Source organism: Dermacentor albipictus, chromosome 1, assembly GCF_038994185.2.
Source record: "Dermacentor albipictus isolate Rhodes 1998 colony chromosome 1, USDA_Dalb.pri_finalv2, whole genome shotgun sequence".
Classification (NCBI taxonomy): domain Eukaryota; kingdom Metazoa; phylum Arthropoda; class Arachnida; order Ixodida; family Ixodidae; genus Dermacentor; species Dermacentor albipictus.
In genome coordinates this window covers 507,952,180-507,973,423 of record NC_091821.1, presented here as the reverse complement: position 1 = coordinate 507,973,423, position 21,244 = coordinate 507,952,180, and positions in this window count along the sequence as shown.

Sequence of the window (21,244 nt, the reverse complement as noted above, 5' to 3'; positions counted from 1 at the left end):
AGTGTTAATGGTTCCCACGTGGCTTAGTGTCGCGCGAGTGGCGTCAGGGCATGTGCTGTGTGACTCACACGCCTTCCGCGAGCTAGGACCCACTACTGGAAGTTTGCATGTTTTTTTTTTTCATTATGTCTCGCGCATGATTTTATTGTATTAAATTGAGTGTGTGTGTTGTACGACGTCACCTCCCGTCTCATGCCTCTGGTTCACGGTCGATCAGGCGTGGACCTTATCACCGGTCAGCAGTCGAACCCTCACTAAACGCACGCGGGGTGGGTTTGTTGTCGCCCCATCCCCTCCTGTTCGGAGAGTGCGAATTGCCCCACCATCAATCTTTGACAACCATTCAGTAAAACCCTCGACGATCGCCCTGTTCGCCGTCACAAAGTCGCTACCTGTCGCTGCGGTGCCGACCGTACACTGGCCCAACCTGTGGGGGGTTCTTTAGCCCTGATCTAGAAAACAAAAAGCAGGAACCGACGGAGGTGCGGTTGCTGTGCGTCGAAATGCCCAGAATCCTCCGCCGCCGGCGATGGCGCTTCAAGATCTCGACGGCGTAGCAACTACACGCCGCTATATCGACGAAGCCTCGAAACCAAGGATCCGCCTACAAAGGAGACCTCAAGGCACGACTTAACACCAGTAAGATAAATCGATGTAGTCGTGATCCGACGCTACAGCCTAACCGCAACGGAAAGCGAAGAACCACCGACCTCGATGTGCTTCCCCAAGGCCATAAGATCACCGCTCTGGTGGACACAGTACAGCTGACTATTTCATCATAAGGGGATCATCGCCGCCGAATTGAAGAAAGCCAAGACTGCATTGTTATCGTCCAAGTCGATAACCATATCCGAAGACCACCACCGGAGAGTTCCTGAGTCACCAAGTCTTGAGTGTGCTCGAAGATGAAGATAGCGTCCCGCCTCGCTCCAGTATCATTACTTGTGTCGGAACCGAAACAGGCGCAGACGAAAATGACCAACATACACTGGTCCAGCGTGAAATTTGCGTCGCAAGAAGGAATCGCTCGACCGCAAGGAGTAAAAGCGACAGTAATGCTGAAACCTATCAGTCAAAGTTTTAAACATCTCAACAAGGGCACCAAAACTACACCCATGGAAGAAGTTACAGTAGTCAGCGATATGTTCTTCTCGGTTTCAGTCGGACTTACAGCGACGGTACGTGTTACTGAACCAGCCTTCGATATTACTCGGAGTCTTCCCAGGAATAAACAAGCACACCTCAAAGGCCTCCTCCAACAATAAAAGCACTGCTTCTCGCCGTAATCAAGGATTCAACAAACACCATTTGCTAAGCATCGCATGATAACTGAAAAATGCGGTCGATCCCGCCATGAGAGCCATTACCCAGTTTCAACGCGCGAACGTGAATCTATAACACTCGACGCAACGCTGGACGACAACATCATCTAGCCGTCGAAGATCCTGCGGGTGTCTCCTGTAGCCTTGGTGAAGAGAGCATTGCGTGAACAAAACCACAAATGAGCACGTATACCCCCTCTTACGTATAGACGATGCGTTGGATGCACTCAGCAAAGCAAAATATATTTCGTCGATGTACCTGAAGATGTGCCACTGGCAAATCGAAGGCGACGAGATGCCCAGAGAAAATATCGCCTTTATCACGCCAGACAACCTCTTCAAGGTCATGCTATTTGGTTTTTGCTCAACACCCGCAACTTTTCAGCATGTAATAGACATTGTATTGGTTGTATTGAATGGCAGACCTGCTTCGTCCACTGCTGCTGCCGCCGCTGCCGCTGCTGCTGCCACTGCTGCTCAAGGTAACGTTTAAGATCAACTCACCACTCTTGTGTTGGACAAAGCGTTGGAGAAATTAAACATCACCATCAACATCACCACTAATTATCCCCGATCAATGCAAACAGCACAGAAAGCTTCGCTTACGTCGATTACCACAGGGCGAGAAATCTGTGTATTTTTGTATTTTTCGTTGCTATAAGTGTTTTAGTTGTCGCTTGCGCATTTGTACCATCGGAACGATGAATATTTTATTAGGTGGCGCTGACACGTGTACGTATTTATCGTTCTTCCAGTGTTTACATTTCACCGCTTAGCAACTCAACGTTAGCTCTCAGCGCAAGCCGCGCCTGCATGATTGCGAACTTACTCCAATGTTATCAATGATTCTATCCGTTGTGCATATTCTCGACGAACTTTGCGTATGCACGACACGAATTGTGTAGTACTTTATGGAAGGCACGCGAGCACCATCAATCACCCTGGAACCTTGGACCAGTCGTGAATGAAAGGCGACGAGCTGGACATCCGATTGCAATGATGGCCGGCTGCGCTCGCCGCCATCGTTGTGCTTTGTGTGCGCACAGGTGGCAGAACACTTGGTGATTCACAGTTTCGCACTGCATTCTTCACCGTCCTACGACCTGACAATAAGCTTTATTGTGTCTTGGTAAAAAAAACAGTTAAAAAACACCCTTCAGATAAGTGTGTGTTTCTTTTATTGAATATTAGAATATAAGCAACAATTTATCTATGTTAACAAGCGTTTTCTTGTGCGACTAACATTGAAGTGCGGAAAAATAGTGCAAGCAGAACTAAAAAAGAGAGAAGAGACGCTTCCCTGAGCTCCAGCCACTGGGTGGAAAACAGCTTGAACTACCGGGTATTGAATAAAATTATATAAAAACGTCCTCTGTTGCATCTTGGTATGGTCATGCGTTCTCTGTCTTCATTTTCTCATCGTGTGCTTCGTTCTAGGCTCGGTGCAATCACTGACCTCGTAGACCTCCATTGTGCCGATATTGCGAACGTACTGGGGCAGCGTGTAGAAGAAGTCGCATTTATTATATCTTTTTGGACCAGTCCGCAGAGTAAGGACTACACTTTTAGTTACAGTAGCCATTCTGTTTCCAAGTTTGAATTTATTCATGTTCAGCTGGCTCATAACAGGCTCAACTTGCGCGCTCAGTCACAGCAGCACTAGTAAAGAAGAAGCAAAATCAGACAACTCGCCGGAGGGGTTTCTGTCAGGAGTATTCCTTTATTTCTTCACCTTGTCCGGTAACGTCGGGACTCCTCTTTTGTCAACGAGTCTCGGCGCTCTGGTTGTCGTAACAATTCCTTCATAAATTTTGGGTGCATTTCACGTGATGCATTTCACGAGGCAAAACACCCAAAAGCGTTATGCGTTACAGTTATGCGTTACACAGGCAGCAATACCGTCGTGGTACGCCATATAGCCTGGTTCCCCAGGAAGCTTTCACCGGCGAGCAATGGTCCGTGGTACTGGTTGATGGAACGACCCACGTCCTTCCTAAGACCCGCATCACATTCTCATCATTTTTATGGGACAGACGCTGGCGAGGTGTATGGAATCGCCTATTTATGATGTAATTCTAGGGAACAATACAGGTTCTACGTGGAAGTTTCCTGGAATAAAGGTACCCGGGGTCTATATCAAGTATACAGTTTTCAGAACAATCTGAACAGCAGGAGGAGGACGTTCTCGCCTTAGCTAAAGGCCCGAAAGGTACGAATATGCTGAAAATTAGCCTTGAGAAGAGGGACGTGACCAGGGAAGTCCTTAAAGAGGCACAAAGGAAGGATGCCAGTCTGCAAACCTTTCAGACCGATAAGCCGAAAAGTCAGCCGGAAATCGAGAAAATAGAAATTTTACCTCTCGAAGGTAGTTTTATATAGGCGAAATAAACTGTCTGGTGGTAGGGGAATTCGAACAAGTAATAGTTCCCTCGGCATTAGGTCAACATATATTAGAGAGAGCGCATGAAAGCGCACTAGGCTGGACACGAAGGCGCGAAACGAACTACTGATAGGATTCTAAAAGCCTTCCATTGGCCTGGAATCCAATGAGATGTCCATAGATTTGTGAGTTCATGTGACGTACGCCAGAGAACCGTGCCAAAGGGCAAGGTAGGAAAAGTGCGGCTGGGCAAAATGCACATTATTCATAAGCCCTTTGAAAGGGTTGCCGTCGAAAATATCGGCCCCTTCACACCACCATCCCTTACTGGTAAGCGATATATCCTGACACTGGTAGACTTCACCACGAGCTATCCGGACGCGGTAGCTCTAGATAAAATTGATTCAGCATCCATTGTGGAGGGCATATTACAGATTTGTTCATGGGTTTTCCACGTGAAATGCTCTCTGATCGAGGTTCGTCATTCACGTCAGGTTTAATGAGAGAGGTCAATAACATTGCCAATCAGACAAATGCGAACGGCTCCATACCAGCCAATAATAATAGGCTGGTCGAACGTTTCAATGACACCCTTAATCAGATGTTAAAGAAGATGGATGGATGAAAAAACTTTATTATTATTATTATTATTATTGTTATTAAGAAGATGGGCCAGGAAAAACCGAAATCCTGGGAGAATTATTCGGCTCCTCTGCTGTTTGCTTATCATGAGGTACCACAGGCTAGCCTGAGCTTCTCGCCTTTCGATTTACTCTACGGGCGTCATGTACGTGGCCCTCTGACCGTGATGAAGGAACTGTGGACGGATTATAACCTCGACAGCGAAGTGAAGACCACCTACAAATATATCTTAGAGTCGAAAAGAACCTGGAGGCGAGAGCAAGGCTTGCTCATGAGAAACTCCAGGAGGCGTAAAAGTGCCAAAAGAAGCACTATCACTTACGCGCTTCACGCCGACAGCTAAAGGTGGGAGACAAGGCATTCATTCTTCTTAAAACAGGCCACGGCAGATTGCTGCTACATTGGAAAGGCCCTTTTCGTGTTGTCGCAAGACAAAATGACGTTGATTATCTGTTGGACCTCGGGCATAAGAAGCAGTTGTTCAACGTGAATATGCTGAAACATACAAAGATGGTGAACCGACACGCGAAATAACTTTTGCAGCTAGCTGTGTGGCTGTCGAAGATTCGGGATTCCCAAACACAATCCGAACATCAGAAGTGACAGGGTGTGGTGATATCGTCGGGATGCCATTGTCGAAAGAATCGACCAGTTCAAAGCAGCAGCAGGTTAACCACTTGCTGCAACAATACCGAGAACTTTTTTCATGCATGCCCGGCGCGACAACTCTGGTGCATTGCAACTTACAATTGACGGCAGCAGTCCCTCTTAGCAATCCGCAATATACCATCCCTTTTGCTTTAAAGGTGGTTATTCAAAAGAAAATACATGAGATTTTAAAACTGGGCGTATACGAATGATCTTCATCTCCATATAATTATCCTCGGGCATTAGTGAAAAAGTCGGATGGCTCACATAGGACGTGCGTCAACTGTCGTCGGTTGAATGACACGCTCATTCCAGATGCAAAGCCAATACCACGAGGTGATAGGGTTTTCGCCGAAGTGAGCCCAAAGCGCTACTTTTCAAAATTTGACCTTGTCAAAGGATGTTGGCAAGTCCCTCTTACTGAGCAGTCGAAGAAAAAAAACGCAATTTTCAACAGTATCAGGCCACTATCAGTTCTGTTTCATGCCTTTTGGCATAAAAACTGCCTCGTCAATTTTCGCTCGTTTAATGTGAAAAGTATTAGAAGGGATTTCAACCATCTAGCGCTATACTGACGATCTTCTAGTGGCGACTGACACGTGAGAGGAGCATATGGTTTCCCTAGAAGTGGTGCTAAAGCGGATCAATGAGGCTGGGCTCACGATAGAACCTGCGAAGTGCCATACCGGTAAGGAAAATTAAATTCCTGGTACACGTGATAGGTTCCGGCATGATTGAACCACTTGCGACAACTCTTCAGAATATAACTGAGGCGGAACGACCTCGCACACATTACCGACTGTGACATCACCCCCGCCGGAGAAAGCACCTTATTGGTGCGGCTCATCGGTCTGAGAAAGGTAGGGCTTGAGGCGGCTGACGTGGATGATGTCAGAGAGAGGTGAATGCACCGTGGCATCCAGCAGAGACACTTCATATGTGGCAAGGGTCACCTGGCGAAGGATGCGCTAAAGTTCTGTGGGGATGCGTTACTCTCACGCCTCCCCTGAGATCTAGTTTTCCCGCATAGCTCGTCTCCTGCAGGGCGGCTTCGCCCGCCGCGAGGCCGGGCGCCCGCGGCGGTCGGAGTGGTTGAAGCGCGGTGCGAGAGACGGCGTGAGTGTCTCGCCGCTGCGGGGGTTACTTGGGCGACGGGAGACAAGGAGTTTTGCTCTTTCCCGGCGGGTCGGCGCACGGCGTGGACGTCCCGCGCGCGCGCGGCGACCCATGCTTCTGCGAGACTGCCTCGCATGGCCGCCTTCGAAGGCACGACCGTTGGCGTGACCGAACACGCGAATGACCAGGCGTTGGGATCCAGCATGGGGCGAACATTTTCGCTCGTTTTCCGGTCACGGTGAGTCGGACTTCTAGATTTGTCGCGCGCCCATTGGCATGTTTTGTAGATAGCAACTCGGCTAGCAGGCATTGATCTATGAAAGGTGCAATAAATGCCCTTGTGATAGTTTTCACTACTGTGCTGTCGTTTCTTTGTCCCAAGAGCACGGGAGGAGAACCCCACATCTCCCACATCTGGCTGCCCAACGTGGGAGTCTTGGGGCATCGGACGATAGTTTTAACAGTTTTGCTTCGTTCGAGACCTTTGTTTGAACCGAAGCGTAGGGCTAGCGCGGATTTTGATCGCTAGCGTTGGCGGCGTGCTTTCTTGAGCGAGGTGACGGTGGCTGTAGTGTGTTTGAACATGTCAACATGCTAAGCCTTTTCGCAAGTGTTTTTTTTTATTTCTAATGGCATTCGTCGGTACGAGAGCCACGTGGTCTGCATCCTGGGAAAGCGAGGCGTAGCGCCCGCGGAGCAGTGGCAAGCCTGAAGCGAGTGAGTACGGAAGCCTCGTGGGTGGTCCGAATTTCTTATGTAAATAGCTTCTTCTATCTCTTTAACTCTGATGAAGTCGCGGCTCTGGGAGCCGGGTGGCCGCGGGCCACGGGTGCAACTACGGGCTGACTGGTATTGCGGCCTGGCACCGGGCGCTCCGACACCGTCTGGGACGGCGGGCGCCGTCAACTAGGATGCTGTGTGCACCGAGCGGAGTAAGACCACCTCACAGAGCTGACGTCTCCTCGCGGCTGCCTGTTTTGCGCTCATTTTCGGTGTTGTTTTTGGATGCCGGTTTTTGTCAGGGTAGCAACGCTTTAGGCCTAAGGCTTTAAAAGCTGCCTGTCGCACGTGGAGGGACACAACCTGGTGGACCGTGGCGTTGGCGTTGAGGTGTTGCAAGTTGCTTCCCTCATTCTATTTGGCCTCGCACGAATTGAAATTACTCGTTCGACTCAAGGAAGCGAGCTTCGTTCACGTGAACTTAGCATCTGAGTAACTACCCGATCTTTTGCTAGCCGAGTTGAACATCGTACCACGTGGTCGATGCGCATGCATAATTCCTCTCCCTTGCACTACTTTAGTGTTTGCCGAGTGTGTTGAGTTTACGCAGCGTGATTGGAGTCACCCCTGTCTTGCTGTCACCTGCACATTGTCTGCGCTGCTGCCCCGGACTATGATCGAGTCACCCCGGGCGATGGTGATGCTGTGGCCAGTCCGGGGCAGCAACTTCGGCGGCCTCCTGTATCCAGCTCGCAACCTTCGGCGGCGGACGAAAGAGCCGGCGGTCACCGACAGCTACGGCGGCTCTTGCCAGCAGGGCGCGTCGGCGCGAGCGACGCTTGCTCGTACCGACTACTGCGTCGTCGTTTCCGGAGTCCTGGCCTGGAATCGTGCCGGCGAGTCTGCAGAGCTGCTGCTGTGACCGGCGGACGCCAGCGGTGTACCCAAGGACAATGTCAGCTCGCATGCTATGGACAACGTGTGGACGTTTCTTCGGCGCGGCCACTGTTGCATGTACTATCTTGTTCGCGAAGCACGGTTTGATGTTAGACCGTGTCACATGTCTCGCCGGAATATGTAGTGATTTAAGGTTGGGGGGATGTGGGGATGCGTGACTCTCACGCCTCCCCTGAGATCTAGTTTTCCCGCATAGCTCGTCTCCTGCAGGGCGGCTTCGCCCGCCGCGAGGCCGGGCGCCCGCGGCGGTCGGAGTGGTTGAAGCGCGGTGCGAGAGACGGCGCGAGTGTCTCGCCGCTGCGGGGGTTACTTGGGCGACGGGAGACAAGGAGTTTTGCTCTTTCCCGGCGGATCGGCGCACGGCGTGGACATCTCGCGCGCGCGCGGCGACCCATGCTTCTGCGAGACCGCCTCGCGTGGCGGCCGTCGAACGCACGACCGTTGGCGTGACCGAACACGCGAACGACCAGGCGTTGGGATCCAGCATGGGGCGAACATATTCGCTCGTTTTCCGGTCGCGGTGAGTCGGACTTCTAGATTTGTCGCGCGCCCATTGGCATGTTTTGTAGATAGCAACTCGGCTAGCAGGCATTGATCTATGAAAGGTGCAATAAATGCCCTTGTGACTGTTTGCACTACTGTGTTGTCGTTTGTTTGTCCCAAGAGTACGGGAGGAGAACCCCACATCTCCCACAGTTCATATTATCGCGAGAGGAATTTCTCCGAAAGACCAACACGCTGAGCTTGATACCAAACTAGCACAAGAGCACCTGGTCCGTAGTCCACGTCGTGATGACGCTGGTCGTAACGGCACTTCTGGCATGTCTGTGAAGCAGGAAGACGAATGCGGACAATCCGGCGTGCATGGGTCGCTGTGGCTATGACATCCCGAGTGTACTCTGTCGGCGAGTCGAGTGTGGGCGAAAGGAGAGTGTCGAAAGGCAAAGTTGGCTAACCGCCGAAGAGGAGATAGAAGGGTGAATAGCCAGCTGTGTCAAGGCGCGAGGAATCGTCGGCGAACGTGGCAAATGGTAGAGCAATGTCCCAGTCGCGATGATCGGAGGTAACATACATTGCTAGCATGTCAGTTATGTGCGGTTCAGGCGTTCGGTAAGACCGTTAGTTTGAGGATAGTAAGCGGCGGTAAGTTTGTGTTTAGTAGCACATGATCGAGGTAGGTCGTCTGTGACTTTGGCAAGAAAGTATCATCCGCGACCTTTGAGAAGTTGACGAGCTGCACCGTGGTGTAAGAAAACGTCGCGAAACAAGAAATCAGCGACGTCTGTAGCGCAGCTGGTCGGTAGTGCTCTAGTAATGGCATAGAAAGTTGTATAGTCCATAGCGACGGCAATGCACCAATTTCCGTCATTTGATATAGGGAATGGTCCGAGAATATCAACGCGAAAGAAAGGGTCGGCTGGTATATCCAAAGGCTGCAGCAGACCGGCAGGAGACACAGCTGATCTTTACCGGCGTTGACACGACTCATCCGCGGCAACATAGCACCGGACGGAGCGGTTGAGATGGGGCCAGAAAAACCGTCGCCGAATTCGGTCATAGGTCCACGTGACGCCAAGGTGTCCAGCGGTGGGAACGTCATGCAGTTGCTGCAAATACAATCTGTCGAAGATGACACGGAATGACGGTTAGGAGCTCGGGCTCGTCGGGGTGCATGTTGTGGCGATACAGGATGCCATTTTGTAGCATGAACATGTTAAGGGATGGCCGTAAGTCGAGTCCGAGGATCAGATTGTGAGGGCAACGTTCGAGCACACTAATCAAAAGGGACGCCTGGCGACCGGCGACACTGACACGAACAGTACGCATTTCAAGCACAGCCGGAGTTCTACCGTCGGCGACCTGGAGCAGTCGAGTCGAAGCAGGAGTAAGTACTTTCTTCAAGCGTGTTCGAAGCTCCGCACTCATGATGGAAATTTGGGCTCCAGTGACGATGAGTGCTGTAACGGGCAAAGCATCCACGTCCACGTACCGAAGGTTCCAATCAGTAGGCAGGGTCAGCAGAGGAATTTTAGGCCGGGGTTCTAGAGCAGCGTCCCCTCTAGGAGCTGCGCCAGTTAGCTTCCCGTCGAAGAGCGGCGACGGTAAGCTCGGGATGGAGAGCGACGCAGCTGGGGCGAACGGGAGCGGCGACTATGTGGTGATGGCGAGCGGCTAGTTACGGTGGCTCGAGCGTTGTCATGTGCATCTTAAACCTCGATGGAGAGTGATGGCGGGCGAGTATTCAGTTGGGAGTGGCGGTAGGCGGGAAAGCTTGGTCGAGAGTGGGCTGGCCAGAAACTTCGACAGTAGCGAGAGATGTGGCCCACATGTCCACAGTAAAAGCAGATGGTTCGGGCGTGTATACACGTGGTATATGTATAACAGCGTTTTTCTTCGCATTCATTATGAACTATTTCTCAATCTACGTAAGAAACCAACCGCACGAAAACCCTTTGCTTGCAATGTAGTCAATGTGCGCCTTCCAAGACAACAAACAGCCGTTTATCACGCCAATATACTTGGCAGTCTCTATAGCTAACACTACGCGTTACTTGAGTTAGAAAGAAATTCGAAGTGTTTATTGTCACACTCATCATTTTCCTTTAACACAGTGCGCCTAAAGTACCAACATAGCATTTATAATCCATGTAGGTTTAAGGGCTTTGATTATGCAACAGTTTACTTCAAGTTGCCTTTCTTCAAGCACTAGCCGAGAAGATGGCCGACCCAAAAACTTCTTTCCTTGCCTGAATGCTGGCTCGCGCTCGCCGCACCTGGTAATCTGGTGGCAATATTCAGTTGCTGCCCAATCAAGCATTACTCTAAGTAAAAAACCGTAATGATTTAAATTTTAATGTCATCGAAAATAAAAAAAGAATCAGGTAGAGACTCCCCTGGTAGTTGTCTAAGTATGCGTAGGCATTGTGCCACTTGCTCATGGCCACGCAGCGCGCTGTCATTATCAATGCTAAGAAACTTGATGAGGTCAGCACTAACGACAGCGCAGTGGCGACACGAGCTGGTGCCAACGGCTGCGCAAAGTACATCGATGGCGCAGTCGAAGTGCTGCAGGTGGCGGCGCCTGGTGGCGTTCCGATGATTATGAGCTGTTATCGCTTTCCAGTGCCTTATCCGTCCGCGTCGAACCATTGCGACCCGCGACCAAACGTACTCGGGCGGCGGCTTCGTACGGCACCGCCGCGCCGGCCGTGATCAGCAGAGTGCCGACAAAGAGTGCCGGTGGTTCATAACTTCGCGCGCTGTGTTCTCGCCTCTTACTTAGCGATGAAAAGAGACGCCCACGCCCGTATGAAAAAAGTGATCTGCGAAAGTGGCAGAGTAAGGCGTGTGCTGAGAGCAGCGTCAGGCGCTGGGTTCTCGCCGCTTCGTTGGCGTTGAAGCGAGAGGCCGCGCAAAGGTGAATTCCCTCGCTGCTGCGTGCGCTATATTGAAAGCGGTCATCTTACGCGACGGACGGCGGGATGGTTTTCTCGATAGGTAAGCATAGAAATGCTTACGCGTTTAAAATACTGCTACGGAACAGCCTCCACAGTTTGGCTGCACTGAGGAGGACGAAGATGACGTGTGTGCCGGCTTGATATAGCGTCGCTATTTTGGCCTCCGTGAGCTTCCCTAAATAAGTTGTAAATAGTATTCGGCTTCAGCTTCACGTAACATTAATTTGGTGGAGTTGCGGGGTATAGCTTTAGTCTGGCCACGTGAACGATGTCACTTGCAGCTGATGATGACGCTGAGAGATCGGCGGAGATGATTCCATCGTGACATCGGTCACTTGTCGTACCACACGGTAAGGGCCAGTGTAGCGCCACAGCAGCTTTTCAGAAAGACCCACACGTCGAACTAGTGACCAGAGAAGCACCAGAGAACCCGGAGAAAAGTGCACGTCACGATGGTGGGAATCATAGAGGCATCTCTGACGCTCCTGTGAGGCCTCGAGACGGGTGCGGGCGAGCTGGTGCTCGCTCGCTTCTCCGTGTGTCTCACTCGCTTCTCACTGTGTCACTGTGTGTGAGCAGGCACACTCGCTTTGTTTATTTTACCTTTTTAACATACTCATTTCTGAATACCTTACACGCCTCCTGGAAGGCATTGGCTAAGGAAGAAATACGGTTACACCAACTTAAAACAAACGTTATTCAACACGGCAAAAAAAGAAAACTCACGTAACAAAAACATTATGTGCATAACGCCATGCACGCAACATAAAACTAAACAAAATGAACCACCATGGGAAGATAACTACTAAATATGACGCGAACATTATTGCTTACAGAGTAGGCGTACAAACGCGAAAATTGCCCTATCACTCGATGAATAGTCGCAATGCAACGTGCAAGGAAAATGAACGAAAGGAACAAAAAGTGGGCAGAGAACAATGAAACTCTGACACCTGCGAGAAGCTACCTGTTCGCAGACAATAGGTGGGGTGAGAACATGCGCAAGGTTAGTTTAGGGAAAAAAATAAACATTATTGCGTAACGTACGTGCAGACTATACATGCTACGAAATCAAAGGCTAAAGATGTAAAAAGTTCATTCATACGAACAATAAATTCTGGCCCTTCGGTTAGCCCCTTTTCTTCTCGTTCATTACATAACGAGGGTCTCGAATCCGGCAACATTGACGTCTTCAGTAGAATGTGTGGGCTCAGTGACCAGTTGGCCTTCACCCACTCGCTACCTGAGGCAGAAAGGATGTTCCACATCCACCGCCAAGGTACATATGTGAGTGGTGGCGCTGGCTAACACTCCCACGGTTACTTCTAGTAGTAACACATGAATACCCCAGGAAGTGGATCGGAGGTCACCGGCGGTAGGTAAATTGGTAGAGCATCGCACGCGTAATACGAAGACGTGGGATCGTTCCCCGCCGGCGGCAAGTTGGTTTTTCAGCCACTTTCAGTTCCAATCAGTGTCTGCAGCAACACCATCGTCACCTTTATGGTGCCTGCACAGACCTGAAATACGCCTTACCATCCCAGGAGTCATGAACAAAGCCAACATGCCATCGTTTGCCCTTATGCAGGCCACATTAGAACTTTTACATGAGGTGCACAGTGGCGGCATACACGTTTACATCGATGGCTCAGTCACATCTGCAAGTGCAGCTGCCGCTGTGGTCATACCAAGACGATCCGTCAAAATACAGCTAAAAACGTCACATGTATCATCAGCGACAGCTGCTGAACTGGTAGCCCTGCGTGCGGCTCTTCATTTCATTCAGGAGGAACCACCCCACGCATGGTCAGTCTTCTGTGATTCCAAGGCAGCACTACATAGTGTACTCTCAGCACTGCGCCATGGATCACATGAGCAGCTCGCCGCAGAGATCAGAGAATTCCACCGTCGACTAGTTGACGAAGAACACGATATAATATATCAGTGGTTGCCTAGTCACTGTGGCATACATGGCAATGATCGAGCAGACGCATCTGCCCGATCTGCTCATGACGGCGTCAACTGCGTTGCCATTCCTCTTTCCAGAGCCAACGCAGCGAAAGAACTTTCCGCACTTGCGCGTATCCTGACATTAGCCCAATGGAATTCATCCGAATTCACAAGTGCACGCCTTCATACTCTGGACCCTAATTTACAGCTCCGTATTCCGCCCGACCTTCCACGACGTGACTGCACCCTCTTAGTTCATCTATGGCATGGAGTAGCATTTTCAAATGCCTACTCTTTCCTTATCGGAATGGCCAACAGCCCACTTTGTGACTTGTGCGGGCGCAACGAAACAATCGAGCATCTTCTTTGTCAGTGCTCTCGTTTTAACCCACAAAGAACAGTCCTCTCAGCCACCCTAGACAAACTGGACAAGCGCCCAATGTCGGAAAACAAGATCCTTGGAAACTGGCCTACGTGAACATCAGCGCGATCTGCTATGAAGGCGCTGCTGCTATACTTGAGAGAGAGAGCGTAAACATTTATTTCAAATCAACAAGATTTGAGTGCGGCGTCTTTTTCGTGGGTCTGGGCACCCGACGCGGACGCGGCTCCGAGACCTTGTCTCGAAGCGGCTTCCTCGGCTCGCTGGACGGCCCAGAGTTGTGCTGTCAGGTCAGAGCTGAGCAGTGCGGTCATCCAGCGTGACTGGAGGCTGGCGGTGGAAGAGAAGGAGGGACTGCCCGACTTGCAAACCTAACAAACAAGTCGGCACTGCCCGACTTGTTTGTTAGGTCCCGACACTCCCATAACATGTGATTTAGTGTGGCAACTTCGCCACACGATGTGCATCTGTTTGTAGTGTGCATGTCTGGATACATGGCGTGCACGAGTCTGGGGTTTCTGTAAGAGTCTGTAACTGTCTGAAGTGTACTGCTTGCGTCCTGTCTAACCTAGCGTGAGGGAATGGGTATATGCGTCTTTGTAATTGGTAGTGTGCCGTGATGTCGTGAAAACTGGTCATACGATCCTCCCATGCCCAGACATTTGCAGTACCCCGCGGGGGCTCTTCCTCCGATGCTGCTCGGTGAGTCAGGCCTCGAGCAACGCCGTGAGCCGCTTCGTTGGGGCTGCTCATTCCGGTGTGTGCCGGGATCCATAGCAAATGCCTTCGGTTATCAACGTCGGCCTCTCCCTGGTGTATGGGATGTCGCTAGGGTATATGATACGCCTCTTGCGAGAAGCGCCCATTTGCAAAATTGCGAATTGCCGTTTGCGAGTCGCAGATCACGTATGTAGCTTTGGTTTGTGTGAGGGCTGGTGCTATGGCCGCTTCCTCTGCCGCTTCGGCATGTGCCGTGTTCACGGTGACGCTCGTGAGGTGGTTGCCTCGGTGGCTAGTAACTGCCGCCACGAAACTCTTCCTGTCTCGATAGCGGGCTGCGTCGGTGAAGACCGCCTCCTTGTCGTTAGAGTAACTTTTGTTCATTTGTTGTGCCCTGGCTTTACGCCTCCCCGTGTGGTGTTGGGGGTGCATGTTGCGAGGCAATGGGGGTACGTATAGTTGCTCGCGTATGGGTCTTAGAATGCCTACTTTGACGCCGTGTTGCGAGAGGTATGTGATGCCGAGATTTTCAAGTACGTGTCCGCCCGGGCGGGACTTGGATAGGCGTTCAAGTTGGGACACTTGTTGCGCCTCCACGAGTTCTTCGAGCGTATTGTGTAGGCCTAGTTCTAAGAGCTTGGTGGTGCTAACTCCAGGCGCAAGTCCCAACGCACATTTGTACGCCTTGCGTATGAGTGCGTTGAGCTTGTTTTTTCCCGCAACCGTCCAGTTGTGAAACACTGCCGTGTACCTTATCTGAGAAATGACGCAGGCTTGTATGAGTCGGATGACGCTGCCTTCGCGCATGCCCGCGTGTTTATTGGTGATGCGTCGAATGAGCTGCATCGTGCTGGTGGCCTTTGCCGTTATCTTGCGAAGTGCTTCGCCATTGCCACCCTCATGCTCTATCATCATTCCTAGTACCCGGATTTTCTCTACTATCGGGATGGGTAGGCCATTTGATGCCGTTAATTGGATCTTTTGCTTTTCCAGGGGGGTGTAGCATTTACGTGGGCGCCCCTTTCTGACTGGTCTATATAGCAGCAGTTCGGATTTTTCGGCCGAGCAGGCGAGTCCCGTGCCCACGAGGTAGTTTTCTACGCATTGGATGGCCTGTTGTAAACGTTGCTCGACCGCTCCGTCGCTGCCCGTTGTCGTCCAGATCGTAATGTCATCCGCGTATAGCGTGTGATGCAGTCCTTCGATTTGAAGCAATCGGTCGGGAAACCCCAGCAGGACGAGGTTGAAGAGCATTGGCGAGATCACCGAGCCCTGCGGGGTGCCCGAGCTGCCGACGTTGATTCGCTCTGACTGTAGTTGCCCCACTCGCATGCGAGCGGTTCTTCCCGTGAGGAAGTCTCGGACGTAGTTGTACGTGCGTAGGCCGAGATTTAGCTTGTCTATTTGTCGCAATATGGCATCGTGGCGAACGTTATCGAAGGCCCTCTTCAGGTCCAGCCCGAGGATGGCTCTTGTCGAACGCCCCGGATTGTCTATGATTTGGTGCTTTAGTTGCAGAAGGGCATCTTGCGTGGAGAAATGTCTTCTGAACCCAATCATGGTGTGTGGAAATAAGTCATTGTCCTCGAGGTAATCCGTGAGTCTATTGAGAAACGCGTGCTCCATTAACTTGCCCACGCAGGACGTGAGGGAGATGGGGCCCAGGTTCTCCAGCTGTAATTTCTTGCCGGGTTTCGGTATCAGTGTGATATTTGCTTCTTTCCGTTGCCGGGGTAGCTTGCCGTGCGCCCAACACTCGTTAATGTATTTTGTTAGTTTCTCGATTGACCTGAAATCGAGATTGCGTAGTGCCCTGTTGGGCATTCGATCGGGGCCAGGGGCCGACTTGGTGTTCAGCTTCACGAGGGCCGCCTGGATTTCGGCAACGGAGAATTCCTCATCTAGGGTGGCGTTGCTTTCTCCTGAGTAGTCTAGATATATTTGTGGCGGCATTTGGGATATGTAAAGGCGTTCCGCATCCCCTAGGAATTGTTCTTCCGTTCCGCCGTAAGCGTGTATGATTTTGTATATGCCTTGCATGTGTGTGGTCTTGGTGTTGGCGGGATCGATCAGGTACCGCAGTATCTGCCAGGTGCAACGTGTGGTGAGTTGACCATCCATCTCCGCGCATTTCTCTTCCCATTGTTGATGTTGCAGGTTAAGCGCGTGCTTTTCTATTTCTTTGTTGAGCTGTGCTATCCGTTTACGCAGTCTCCTATTGTGTCTCTGTTGTTTCCATCGGTGCTGCAGGTGAGTTTTGGCTTCCCACATGTGCAGCCACCGGGAGTCTATTGTCTCGAGCCCAGCTGTCGACAGGATCGTTTGCGTCATGCGCTCGATATCCCACCGCAGTTGGTCGGTCCATTGTTCTATATCTTTGATGTCTTCCATCTGTTGCTCATCACGATGTTTGCGTAGCCGATTCCAGTTGGTGATCTTCATTTGACGACCGGTATTGTGTTCCTGCGGACCGCCTTCTGCTTCTATGGAAATAATGTAGTGATCGCTCCCCAAGTCTTGCATGGTGTTTGTCCAAGTGACTTTGCGTGTGTTGCACGTGAATGTAAGGTCCGGCGTCGTGTCAGTGCTTACGCTGTTGCCCTGCCTTGTTGGTGCCGCGGGGTTGGTGACTAGCTCGAGTCCGGCGTATTGCGCCGTTGCCCATAGATGGGTGCCTTTGGGGTGATCGTGCTTGTAACCCCACGGCGTGTGCGCCGCGTTAAAGTCCCCTCCAATGAACAGCTGTTGCCCCTTGGCGATGTCGATTGCCCATTTGAAGAGGACATGGAAGCGGTGCTGGCGGCATCTGGGACTGCTGTAGACGTTGAGTACGAAGATGCTGTTGCGGGTCTTGCGTGGTGGAATTAATTCTACGAGAACGTTTTCGATGCCTCTGATTTTGGTGTCGTGTTCGATAGCCGTGTGCGTTCGCTTAACCAGTGTGGTGACATTTGGTTTCTCCAACTTGCCTGTTATTGACTGGTACCCCGCGAGTTTGGCGGGACCATTCGTGTCCTGGAGTATGATGACGTCTGGGCGTTCGGGGATCGTTTTCAGGTATTGTTGTAAGTGCGCTCGTTTGTTTTGGTAACTTCTGCAGTTCCACTGCCATATCGTGTTTTTGTTTCGATGAGTGTCGGGCCATGTTTATATCTTGTTACATGTGTTGCGCCGCTTCCCTCTGCGACGGTACGATCGTGCTGTTTGCGGCTTCTAATCTCGACAGTCTGAGGTGAACGCTTTCCAGGCTCCGCTGGATGGTACGCGTGATGGACGCGATGATAGTTTCCTCGAGATTGCTTAAGCGAGCCTCGAGTGCATCTATTCGCGCGTCTCGTATCGCTGGGCGCGTGCGCTTGGCTCGTGTTGCCTCTGTAAGGGTGGGAGTGGGTCTTCGTTTGGTATCGGGGAACTCGACCTCGTCGTCCTCTATGGAAGGTTCCTCTTCTGTTCCCTGCGTGGCCTGAGTGGTCTGTGAGGGAGTGGGTCGGCGTTTAGTGTCGGGGTATACGACTTCGTCGTCCTCTATGGGTTGTTCTTGAGTTGCATGCATGGCCTCTGTATCGGTACCGCTCTTAACGGCATGCTGGAGTTGTTGTATGAGGTCGTCTTTTGCGCGAATCTGTTTCTGCATGTGTTCTATTTGCTTCTGCAGCACTTGTATCGCCTGTGTTAATTTAATTACCTCCGTCTCTGTTTTAGCGGGTGCTTTGTCGCCAGCCTTCGCGGTTGGTGCTCGTTTTCCCGTGACCGCATCTGCCCAGCTCACCTTCTCGGTGGTTTCTGTGTCTCTTGTTGAGGTCCTTCTGGGGGTGCGGCTGCGAGACCGGCGTTGCTGCTGCTGCCGTGGGTTTGGGGTGCGGCTCCGGGACAGGGAGCGGCCTCGGCTGCGGGTCCTGGATCGCGAGCGCGGCTTGCCGGCGGGGCTGGTGGCTTTCGCGGCCGCCTCCGCTTCCTCGGCGGCCGTGTCGTTCCCATTGCCTCTTTGTCACGACGTAGGGGGTCTTGTACCTTGCGCGGCAGTTGCAATCCACCGTCATGTGTGTTCCCCCGCACAGCTTGCAATGTGGGGAGCACTGGTGGTCAGGGCCTGGGTACACCACGGCACACTTTGCCCTAAGGATTGGGGCACACGTCCATGCGGTGACCGAGTCTCCCGCAGCCGTGACACATGTCGATTTGCTTGCGATAGAGGGCGCAGTGAAGGAGGGCGCCGCCGTACCTGACGTAGGAGGGCACTCGCGGTCCTTGAAAGGCCACTATGACCGTCTTGGTATTACTGAGCCGTTTGGCTGCCAGAGCGTGGGGGTTGCGGGCGTGAACGATGTTGGTGTGAATGGACTTGGCGTCCTCCTCCAACGGGATTCCCCTGATGATTCCCTTCACCGTGTAGTCGGGGGCCGTCTCATAGGCACTGACCTCATGGCGGTGGTCACCGATGGTGATGGCTTCTAATTGTCTGAACTTAGCGGCGTGAGTAGCGTGAGGTGTACTCACGACTATGATGTTTTGGCGGTTGTTGGTGCACACCGTGTCCTCCCCTGCTTCTTGCCCCGGTACGTTGTCCGCCCGGTAAATGGCCGATGCGAGGAGCACGGTTCCGGTGGCGGCAACGTCGAGGCCTCCTCTTGGTCGTATCACGACCTTGAAATCACTTCGTGGGAGTAGTGGCATTTTACTGTTCCTGATGACTTGCTGCTTGACGTTACGCTGTCTTTGACGCGAACGCTGTCGGTCGCCGTTCGCTCCCTCGCCGGTGCGGTAGTGGATTCCGTTCTGGGTGTAGCTTTGCGCGGCCTCGCGGTTGAATTGGGTCTTTTATCGAATGGTGCACCAACCGCTGCCTTGGAGAAACTCTTCAGGGGAGATGTCCTCCCCGTTCACTTGAACTTCCATCACTGTCCGGCGAAGCGAGCTCCGGCGAGGGTTAGCGTGGAGCTGGTCAAAAGCCTCTGTGATTGGGAAGGAAGTCGTTTCCCACCTTGAATATGGTGCCAGTAGAATCTTGGTGACTTCCTGCATACGCTGGCGCTACATTCATGAGGTGAATGAGCGATAATCACAGTGAAATTCTTGGAAAACGGAGCTGACGTGAAGTGCGCTCGCTCCCTTCGGCGACTTCTTCTTCCTCCTCTGCTATACTTGAAAGACACGGGACTTTCTGACAGATTGTGACTGTACGCTGTGTGACGTAGAACTGTACGGTGGCACTGCGTAAGACTAGGAACCGCTTTGCGGGCTGCGTGACAGTGCCCATAGAAACAGATCGTGTGTACGTGCGTGTGTGTATGTTTAGGTGTTTCTTTTCCTTTTTTTATCCTTCTCTCTCTCACTTATTGCATCCCCTTGCCCCTCCCCCAGTACAGTGTAGTCAACCGGAGATAATCTCGGTTTAACCTCCCTGTCTTTCCTATGCCTTTCTCTCTCTCTCTCTTTCAATTCCAATAATTTATCATTTATTTAATTATATTAGTAAGTACACGCAATTTCCCCTGTGTTGTCCTTCAGGTCTTTTGACATTACGGTGCATTTGGACTGGACCATGCGCGCAAGAGGGAGACGAAGAAGAAGTGGTGGACTGTCGACTGGAGCTGTGATCTTTGTACCAGCCTGCGCGTTTACCACTAGCCTTTTCTTATGTAATGTGAGCCTTCACGTATCCTGGCAACCTTGTGTCGCATGTTGCGTAGTCGGGAGCTCAGCTTCGTAGCCATGTTCAAAGCGCGTGCACCATCACTGTAATTTTGCTGTGTTCTTTTGCACATCAAACCACATTTATTTTCTTAAACGTTGTGTCCGCATCGTCGAGTCCTGAGTCAAGTCCACAGTTAGCGCAGTCGAAGACGAACCATGCCGACGAACCCAGAGCAACTTCGTCTGAGTTGGTAATTGAAGCTAGCTGCCCACCTTTGCCTGCCTTAGCCTCCTTCGAGCTCATCCTTAGCGTGCTGTTCCTCCATCATGCCACTGATCAATTGGAACGAAGCCACCGGAGAACACATTTATGGTTTCACAAAAGACTATAGTCATCATCGAAAGACGAAATGATCGAACTTGCCGGCATAGCCAGTAACCATCCGCAGTCGAGCGACACTGACTCGTCCGCCCGGAACAGCCATTGGCTCGCACGTGTGCCCAAAGCAGGCAATCTCCTCGGTTGGGTCGGAAGCTCATCGCCAAGAAAGAGTTGGCATCACAAGTTCAAACGTCCACCGAGAGTTACGTCGCCTACATACAAGACGTGCTGGCACTCTGCCGCAAGGCCGACGCTGAAATGCCCGAGTCTGACAAAGTCGGCCATGTCTTAAAATCTATCGTCGATGAAGCCTTCACTCTGCTGATTTGTAAGAACTGCACTTCGGTTAATGATTTTATCACGCAATGCAAATGTTTCGAGCCCGTGAAACGGCGTCATATATACCAGTGATTTGCACAACTTCCCAATACGGCTGCAACATCGTCTTATAGAGACCAACAGGACTCTCCTTCGCGGCAGCAGTAGCATTCAGAGCCACTGACGAAGATTGTGCGCCGTGAGCTGGAAGCCATGTGTCCCGCGGCTCTGTAGCCACCTGTAGGTGAGAGATGCGCTCCTATGGTTCCCCTTGTTTAGGCTATGTGCGCCAAAAACACGTCGGATTTCAATCAATTTTCACAATGGCTAGTTCCCGGCCGACCGAACGTTCTTCGCTCGTGCGTGCACATAATCAGCGGGTCCCTCAAGGTTCTCGCAACATGGCAGAGCGGCGAACACCGGATGGCCGACCTATTTGCTTCAGTTGTCACCGAGTTGGTCATGTCGCCCGCTAAAGTCGCAACCGCTGGTCCTCCATGCCGTTCTCAAACGGCCCTCGTCCAGAGGGCAGTTTTCCCCATTTCCAGCCGCTAGCCGAGCCGAACCTGCACGCCACTGACGGTACGACCGCGTGGCGCCGTCGTTCACCGTCGC